Here is a 9,890-nt window from a genome sequence, read left to right on the forward strand (position 1 = left end):
TGTGGCGTACTGGCTTTTATTGGTAGAGGAATTGAGTTCCGGAGTCCTGAGATTATGTTGCAGTTGTATAAGACTCTTTTGCGGCCGCATCTGGAGTATTGTGTGCCGTTTTTGTCGCCATACTATAGGAAGGATGTGGTGGCACTGGAACGGGTGCAGAGGAGGTTTACCGGGATGTTGCCTGGTATGGTAGGAAGATCGTATGAGGAAAGGCTGAGGCACTTGGGGCTGTTTTCATTGGAGAAAAGAAGGTTTAGGGGTGACTTGATAGAGGTGTACAAGATGATTAGGGGTTTAGATAGGGTTGACCATGAGAACCTTTTTCCATGTATGGAGTCAACTATTACGAGGGGGCATAGCTTTAAATTAAGGGGTGGTAGGTATAGGACAGATGTTAGGGGTAGATTCTTTACTCAGTGAGTCGTGAGTTCATGGAATGCCCTGCCAGTAGCAGTGGTAGACTCTCCCTCTTTATGGGAATTTAAACGGGCATTAGATAGGCATATGGAGGATAGTGGGCCAGTGTAGGTTAGGTGGGCTTGGATCAGCGCAACATCGAGGGCCAAAGGGCCTGTACTGCACTGTATTTTTCTATGTTCTATGTTCTATTCCCTATACCTATCAGCCTTCCCTGAGAGGAATATACTTTCTCCGGATTCTTGTTATCTCATTTCTGAAGGCTTCCCATTTTCCAGCCATCCCTTTACCTGCGAACATCTGCCCTCAATCAGCTTTTAAAAGTTCTTGCCTAATACTGTCAAAATTGGCCTTTCTCCAATTTAGAACTTCAACTTTTAGATCTGGTCTATCCTTTTCCATCACTATTTTAAAACGAATAGAATTATGGTCGCTGGCCCCAAAGTGCTCCTCCACTGACACCTCAGTCACCTGCCCTGCCTTATTTCCGAAGAGTAGGTCAAGTTTTGCACCTTCTCTAGTTGGTACATCCACATACTGAATCAGGAAATTGTCTTGTACACACTTAACAAATTCCTCTCCATCTAAACCTTTAACACTATGGCAGTCCCAGTTGTTCCTTGCAGATGGTGGACTGCCTTTGGAGTAAGTTATTTGCCACAGGATTTCATGCGGTTGTAGCAACAGTCACCAGACCATTCGTGGATTGTTCAGGTTTGAGTCAAGAATATGGTGCTGGAAAAGCATAGCAGGTCAGGCAACATCAGAGAAGCAGGAATTGCTGATGAAGGGCTTTTGCCCGAAATGTCGATTCTCCTCCTGCTTCTCTGATGCTGCCTGACCTGCTGTGCTTTTCCAGCTCCACGCACTTGACTCTGACCTCCAGCATCTGCAGTTCCCACCTTCGCCAGGCTTCTATATGGACTGCTTCAGCACCTGAGAAGTTGTGAGTAGTGCTGATGTTGAGCAGTCATCAGCGAACATACCATACAGAGAAGGTCGATGATGATGCAGATGATTGGCCAGTACACTGAAGAACTCCTGCCAAGATGTCCAGGTTACTGAGATATCAATCATCCTCCTTTGCGCTAGGCATGACTTGAACCAGCAGAGAAATTTCCCCCCCTTTTCCCCATTTCTTGCTGGATTCTCTGGCCTGGGTGGATTTCCTTGCCCCCGGTGCTGGATTCTCCCGGGAATTATATTCGTGTTCTCGGGAGTGGATTATTTTGCCAGGGAACTGGGTTTTGGTCCCAGTGTTTGAATTCCCTCACCCGGGAGCGAGATCTCTTTCTGCACGGACTTCTTTGTGAGTGACCTCCGGGGGGCGCGGCCCCGAGGGCTCGATGACATCACCGAGGCCCCCGCTCCGCCAATGAGGCTGGCCCTGCAGATCATGTGCCCACGAGGCGGGAAGGAGTCGGCACGTGGAGGTGCGACCGTTAAGGTAAGCGCGCGGAGTGGGCAGGTGCAGAGAGTATGGAATATGTTCGGGTTGGGGGAGGGAGCGGGGTGGAGGGTAAGTTTGTTACTGCGCTGGAGAGGGAGCTCCTAGGTGTTGTGATCTCCTCCTTGGACATACATCCGTTACTGTCATCCAAGACGCCTGGCCAGTCAATAAAAGATTCAAAATGAACAATATTTTTGCAGTTTGAAATTAGTTCGATAAGCTTTCATTCAACAATTACCTATTGAAACAAATTAACACCACGTGGCTTCTCTGCCCATATCCCTTTGGCACTGACTTTTGAAGTTCTCTGTATTCCTATCCCTCTGGGTCTGATCCATGGATTCCTCTTCTAATTCAACCTACAATCAGATCAGCTATGGTCTTATCCGACGGTGGAGCAGACTGGAGTGGCCAAATGGTCCACTGCTTCTTTGAATTCATAGGCTTCAATCTGTTCATTTACCAAGTATCGCTGGTTTTAAATCAACATCTATTCCCTCTTGTGTGCCATTTATAAGGCATATTGCAGAAATTCACCTCTGATCCTTAGCACCTTCCAAACCCCTTCCATCCGGAATAACAAAGTAAGTAGACCTATGGGAATGCCATAACCTGCAGGTTTCCCTCACTATCCTGACTTGGAAGTATATCACTGTTCCTTTACTGTTGCAAGGTAATTGCCCTGGAATTTCCTGCATGAGGGCATTGTGTGTCTACCTACAGGACATGGTCTGCAACGGTTCAAGAGGGCAGCTTACCACCACCTTCTCAAGGGCAATTAGAAACAAGCGATAAATGCTCGCCAGTCAGCGATGCCCACATTCTACAAGTAAATTTTGAAAAAAGGCATTGTCCTCATCTACACACCTGGTCACTCCTTCAAAGAATTCAATCAAGTTATTCAGACATGTGGTCAGAAATGACCTCCCCTTAACAAAACCATGTGTCCGTTCTTGATTAATCCCTGCCTTTTCAAATGCAGATTAATCCTGTCCCCTATGTTTGCTTCCAATAGGTTCCCCACCACTGGGGAACCACTTGCCTGACCACTCAGGACTTCCTCTCTGTGGTAATTTCTTGAAATGTTATCACAGACCTTCTTCCCGAGTTCTATACTGTACTCATAATTTCTCTCACTAGTGAACACCGACACAAAGTATTCATTTAGAACCCTACCTTACGTTTTCGACTCCATGCTCAAATTAAATATTTGGTCCTGAATAGGCCTTAGTTTTTCCGTTGTTAACTTTTACACTTAATGTATCTGCAAAACAATTTAGGATTTTCTTTTATGTTACCTGCCAATATCTTTTCATGTTCCCGTTTAGCTGTCCTAATGTCCTTTATATATGCACATTCTATACTGTAGGATTTCTGCTGTTGTGAGCTCTCTATGTCATCCATAAGCCTCCCTTTTTCTCTTAATCCAATGCTGTGTATCTTTCTGGATAATGTCTTATAGGATGTTTGCACTAGCTCACATGTTGAGTAAGCCCTAAGTGTGCACTTTCCAATTTTCATGGACTGTATGATGTTCATAGTGGTAAAATGTTTGCGAATGTAACACTTTGTGTAGACAATGTCAAAGTGGAGAGCCTGTTTGTTTTCTGTTGGAGGTTCTTCTGCTTTGAATTTTCACCCTGGTCTGTGTTGTACTAACTTTGCATGTCAGTTGTATGAAAGTCCCTGCCACACTCCTTGTTGCTGCTAGCGTGCTGCATATGCTTTTCTGCTTGGTCATGTCATATTGTACCTTCGCGTTGTGTCTTTGGGACCAGATTTATTGTATATTTGAGCCCGGTGTCCCTTTGCACATGACTTGGAAAGGTCTTGGAACTTTAAGCAACGTCACCATGAACGCAATGGGCTGCACCACTCATGCAGCTAGCTTGCTTTCTGCATCCTCGCTGCGGATTGGTGACTGTACCTAAGACTTACAAATGTTGTGCAGCTACAACTGCTTCATGTTTTCTGTCATCTTTTAACCAGTATGTCAATGTTGTAATTAGGTAATTATAGATACCCAGGTAATTATAGACCAGTGAGCCTTACTTCTGTTGTAGGAAAGGTTTTGGAAAGGATTATAAGAGATAGGAATTATAATCATCTAGCAAACAACAGTTTGATTTCAGGCAGTCAACATGGTTTCGTCAAAGGCACGTCATGTCTCACAAACCTCATTGAGTATTTTGAGAAGGTGACCAAGCATGTAAATGAGGGTAGGGCAGTTGACGTGGTATACATGGACTTTAGTAAAGCCTTTGATAGGGTTCCACATGTTAGGCTGTTAGAGAAAATGCAGAGGCATGGGATTGAGGGTGATTTAGCAGTTTGGATTAGAAACTGGTTTTCTGAAAGAAGGCAGTGAATGGTGGTTGATGGAAAACATTCAGCCTGGAGTCCGGTTACTAGTGGTGTGCCACAAGGATCTGTTTTGGGACCACTGCTGTTTGTCATTTTTATAACTGACTTAGACGCAGGCATAGGTGGATGGATTTGTAAATTTGCAGATGACACTAAAGTCGGTGGAGTAGTGGACAGTGTGGAAGAATGTTACAGGTTGCAGGGGGACTTGGATAAACTGCAGAATTGAGCTGAGAGGTGGCAAATGGAGTTCAATGCAGCTAACTGTGAGGTGATTCACTCTGGGAAGAATAACAGGAAGGCAGAGTACTGGGTCAATGGAAAGATTCTTGGTAGTGTGGATGTGCAGAGTGATTTTGGAGTCCACGTACATAGATCCCTGAAAGTTGCCACCCAGGTTGATAGTGCTGTTAAGAAGGCATACGGTGTGTTAGGTTTCATTGGTAGAGGGATTGAGTTCCGGGGCAGTGCAGAGGAGATTTACCAGGATGTTGCCTCGTCTGGAGGGAAGGTCTTATGAGGAATGGCCGAGAGACTTGGGTCTGTTCTCATTGGAAAGAAAAAGGCTAAGAGGGGATTTGATAGAGACATACAAAATGATCAGAGGATTAGATAGGGTAGACAGTCAAAGTCTTTTTTCTTAAGATGATGAAACAGCTTGTACGAGAGGCCATAACTACAAATTGAGGGGTGATAGATTTAAGACAGATGTCAGAGGCAGGTTCTTTACTCAGAGAGTGGTAAGGGCATGGAATGCACTACATGCCAATGTAGTTAACTCAGCCACATTAGGGACATTTAAGCAATCCTTGGATAAGCACATGGATGATGATGGGATAGTGTAGGGAGACGAGCTGAGAATAGTTCACAGGTCGACGAAACATTGAGGGCCGAAGAGCCTGTTCTGCGCTGTATTGTTCTATGTTCTATGTTCTGTCTGGTATGACTCTTCAGAACAGGAAGAAGTTCTAAAAAAAAGTCACATTTTACTTGAAACATTAACTCTGTTTCTCAATGTACAGATGCTGTCATATCTGTTGAGTCTCTGTAGTACTCTCTGTGTTTGATTCATCTGCTGAAACAACTCAGTCTGTGAAATTTGGCAGTCATCACCCTTATGATACTACCTATTCACAAATTGATCCATTGAATCTTGTGGCTGCTGTTTGTAAGACATCAGCTTCAAAGGGGAGGTTGGAGACTTGCTAATACAAATTAATTTATTGAAAGGTTACAAGAATATTTGTGGCAATAAATTGTCCTCAATGTCTGCAATTATTGTTTCCTTTTTTAAACTCTCAGGGATTATCTATTAAACCATAGGCAATAGAATATCTTAATTACTGAAATATGGAGACAGACTCGGATACATTTCCGATGTACATGAAAGGAGTTCGTGGGGAACTAATAGTTGATTCAGCAGAAAACATCTCATCCAACTCATCATCTGAAGATAGAGACCGAGGCAGCTTGCAGGCTGTAGTATACACAATGGATTCATCAAAAGTGGAAGTTTTAGACAGTACGGTCGCCGAATCTCAGAGAAATTGTTATACTGAGAAGTTCCACCCTGACTGCAGCCAGAGAATAAAGGAACTGACATCAGTATTTATTGGATGTGGTTCCTTGGAAGAAGAGGAATTAAATGTGAAAGGCCTGATGTCTGAATATACACATGAAGAACCAGGTCTAGAGACCAGCCACCAATGGGAGAAGGATCGAACAAATGTGGAGCCACCCAAGACAGAGAAGGTATTGCAAATTAAGTAAGGATAAAGTTCATAATTCTACTGGAACCATAGAGCTGCTCTCTCATTGGAGAGAGATTACTGGTGCTGGTTTAGCCTGAGAGTCACCACGCATCAGGTGATGGGAGAGGTTGAGAAGGAGGGTCCCTCATGGTAATCCCAGCTGGCTTGGAATTGAACCCAGGCTGTTGTTGTTGCTCTGTGTCACAAACCAGCCATTCAACCAACTGAGGTAGCTGACCCCCATTGCAAATGAAGTAACTTGATAAGGAAGTTACTTATCAAATTGTTTCACTGCAAAAGAAGTAATTTTTGTTTTCTTGCTCACGTAAGGCAAACCAAATAACTCAAGTGACATTAATAAGAATTGCAAGTGCCTGCTTCATGATCATTTGATGAACTGAAGTAGAATAACTTAAATTTAAACTAATCAAATCCATCTGTGTACCAGGTCCTGGGAGTTACACTATTTAATTTGTCTACAGTTTGCTGCTGGGAAGCTGAATTTTGGATTGTAAATTTTGAGTTATTTCATGACTAAGATTATTGATTATAAAGCTGGGGCACTGGAGTTCACTGATTACAGTAGGTGGAATGTTGATTACTTGGGTATGGTTGCATCATGGTAATGTTACAGGACCGGTGATCGGAGAAATGAATGAATGCTGCAGAGACTTATATTTAAATCACTAGTAAAGCTAGTGGGGAGTTTAAATTTAATTAATTAACAATTTGAAATAAAATGCCAGTTTCCCATTATTGGTGACCCTGCAACTAATAAATTGTTGCAAAAGCCGATTTGATACACCAAAGTCCTTCAGGAAGGAAAACTGACATCTCAACCTGGTGTGGCCTACACAAAATTCTAGACCCATTGCAATGTGGTTGACTAACTGCCCCCTGAAATGGTCCATCAAGCCACTAAAATGCACTAGGATGTATCTAGTAATTCAAGTAGTTCAGTAGTTCAAGAAGCAGCTCAGAAACACTTTGTCGAGGACAGAAAGGTACGAATAACAAATGCTGGCCTCACCAGTGTGTTTACATCTCAAAAGACATTTTTTTAAATGGGCAGGATTTAGATTATTGACGACAATCAATAGTACTGAGGTTACAAGATCAAAACAAATGCAGGAGTAGAATGTGCAACTCCTCAAGATTGCACCATCATTCAAACCAATCATGCTTAATTCTCTACTTCACTTCCATTTACATGCTCCCTCCCCATGTTCTTTGCTTTCCTAAGATATAAAAGCTGTCTGTCTTATTAGTAATTGGAGAAATGGGAGTAATGCTCCAAGCATTTCAATGAGCATTCTTTGCAGTGTGGGAACGTTGGAATTCCATAGTCCAGAAGCAGCAGCATCCAGGGAGCAGGAGAATTGACATTTCAGGCATGAGCCCGTCAGGAGGGTGGAGGAAGGGAGCTGACAGATAAATGGGAGGGTGGGGTGGGTCTGGGGGGAAGGTAGCTGAGAAAGCAATAGGTAGATGCAGATGGGGATTGATGGTGATAGGTGTCCGTAGGAAATATATCTCTGGTGGTGAGGTCTGATTGTAGGTGGCAGATATGGCAGAGGATAATGCATTGTATCTGAAGGTTAGTGTGGGTGGAAGGTGAGGACTGTGGGTTCTAACCTTGTTGCAGTTGGATACATGCACCAAACAATCCACCGTCCTGTGTCCGATCACTTCAACTCCGCCTCCCACTCTCCCAAGGATATGCAAGTCCTGGGCCATCTCCAATGCCACCACCAAATTCAAGCCACCCGATACCTGGAGGAAGAATGCCTCATCTTCTGCCTTGGGACCCTCCAATTACGTGGTATCAATGTCAATTTCACCAGTTTCCTCATCTCCCCTACCCTCACCTCATCCTAGATCCAGTCCTTCAACTTGGCACTGCATCTTGAACTGTCCTACCTGTCCATCCAACATTTCCGCCACCACCAAAAAGACCCCACCACCAGGGATATATTTCCCTCCTCACCCTTTTCCGCCTTCCGCAAAGACCGTTCCCTCCGTGACTACCTGGTCAGGTCCACGCTCCCCGACAACCCACCCTCCCATCCTGACACCTTCCCCTGCCACCGCAGGAACTGTAAAACCTGCGCCCACACCTCCTCCCTCACCTCTATCCAAGGCCCTAAAGGAGCCTTCCACATCCATCAAAGTTTTACCTGCACATCCACTAATATCATCTATTGTATCCGTTGCTCCCGATGCGGTCTCATCTACACCGGGGAGACTGGGCGCCTCCTAGCAGAGCGCATTAGGGAACATCTCCGAGACACCCGCACCAATCAACCAAACCGCCCCGTGGCCCAACATTTCAACTCCCCCTCACACTCTGCCGAGGATATGGAGGTGCTGGCCCTCCTCCACCGCCGCTCCCTCACCACCAGACACCTGGAGGAAGAACGCCTCATCTTCCGCCTCGGAACACTTCAACCCCAGGGCACCAATGTGGATTTCAACAGTTTCCTCATTTCCCCTTCCCCCACCTCATCCTAGCTTCTAACCTCCAGAAACTCAACGTCGATTTCGCTGCTCCTTGGATGCTGCCTGAACTGCTGTGCTCTTCCAGCAGCACTAATCCAGAATCATCTTCCTTCCCACCTATCCGCTCCCCCATCTCCTCCAATCTATCACCATCACCCCCCACCTGCATCTACCCATCGCCTTCTTAGCTACCTTCCCAGCAGCCCCACCAGCACCCTCCTATTCATTTCATTTCTCAGTCCCCCCCACCCCACGTGCTTCACATTCTTGAAGAAGGTCTTATGCCTGAAACGACGATTCTCCTGCTCCTTGGATGCTGCCTGACCTGCTGTGCTTTTCCAGTGCCACACTTTTCAACAAGAATTAACCTCAGTTAACTTCCAGGTCTGATCTCATAAATAAATATCCATTTGTTTGTCCTTTTTAGAGCAAACTGCTGCTTGTTTGACCAATGGTCACCTTCATCTCTCAGGTCTTCTATGATTCAATAAACCAAAAATGATATCAAAAAAATGAAGATTTCAACAGTGGCACTCTACTTAAACTTTTTTAAATCCACGTACATTAATTCCACTGACTCCGCTTCATCTATTTATATCCTCAAAAAAAACTGAGGGATTGTCAGGTACAGTTTTCCTTTTATAAAACCATGATGGTTCTGTCTGATAATACTGCAATTTTTTGAGTCCACATTAAGACTTTTTATGACTAGATACCATCATTTTTCCAATGGTTAAGTTTGGCCGTCCTGCCTTGATTGTAAGACCAAACAAATTTCGGAGGGTGAGTAGGCCACCTAGCCTCGCAAGTCTGCTTCACCTCAATAAGGTCATGGCTAACTTGATTGTGGTCATACCTTCACTTTACTACCAGCCCAAATTAACTCACTTATCAATTAAAAATCCAACTCAGCCTTGAATATATATTGTTCCCCATTTCAGCCATAGGTGGGGAGCTCCTTGTTTTTAAAGTATACATTCTAGTTCTAGATTCCACCTGAATTCCCTAGCTCTTATACTCCTTTCTTAACGACAGTTGTTATATTTGTTAACTTCCAATGGAATTGTATCAGAATCTAGGAACATCTGGACAATCATAGCCATCTATTATCACTGAAGCTTTCTGACCCACTGTACAAAATCTGCACAATGTTCTATTCTCTTGACTTATTCTTTGAAGATTTCAAAATCCTTCCATCACCTGACTCTTTCTACCCCTTTGGTTTAAAGACCTATTCACTACAATATGTGGGGAAAGTGTTATTGATTACAGTAGATGGGATTGGGGTTATTGATTATAGTAGAAATGCTGGGGGTTTTAGGTAACTGAGGACCAGGTAAAGATGAAGGGCAGAAAATGTGTTGCTGGAAAAGCGCAGCAGGTCAGGCAGCATCCAAGGAACAGGAGAA

Source organism: Chiloscyllium plagiosum, chromosome 27, assembly GCF_004010195.1.
Source record: "Chiloscyllium plagiosum isolate BGI_BamShark_2017 chromosome 27, ASM401019v2, whole genome shotgun sequence".
Taxonomy (NCBI): Eukaryota; Metazoa; Chordata; class Chondrichthyes; order Orectolobiformes; family Hemiscylliidae; genus Chiloscyllium; species Chiloscyllium plagiosum.